The sequence below is a fragment of the Cicer arietinum genome, chromosome 4, assembly GCF_000331145.2.
Source record: "Cicer arietinum cultivar CDC Frontier isolate Library 1 chromosome 4, Cicar.CDCFrontier_v2.0, whole genome shotgun sequence".
Classification (NCBI taxonomy): Eukaryota; Viridiplantae; Streptophyta; class Magnoliopsida; order Fabales; family Fabaceae; genus Cicer; species Cicer arietinum.
The window spans coordinates 37,431,586-37,432,017 of NC_021163.2; positions in this window are offsets into that span (position 1 = coordinate 37,431,586).

The window sequence follows — 432 nt, forward strand, 5'->3', positions numbered from 1 at the left end:
TATTTTTCCAACAATTGGCATCAAGAGCCTAACTTTTTTAGAGAAAAACTCATAAAAGAACATGACTTCTTTAGATTTCCTAGGAGAAGGGGCATCTCTAACCAGACCCCCTGCCTTTAATGGCACAACATACATGTACTGGAAAGAGAGGATGCTCATCTTTCTAGAAGCATGTGGGCTGGACATCTTAGAGGCAGTGGAGAATGGTCCCTACGTGCCTAAAATTGCAGGCACTGAGGGATCATCCATCATCATCAAACCAAGATTTGATTGGTCTGATGATGACAAAAAGAAAGTTGGTTATAATGCTAAGGCCAAGAATATTATAACATCTGCTTTGTGTGCAGAAGAATTCTTTAGGGTGTCAAACTGCAAATCTGCAAAGGAAATGTGGGATACTCTTCAGGAAACACATGAAGGCACCACAGATGT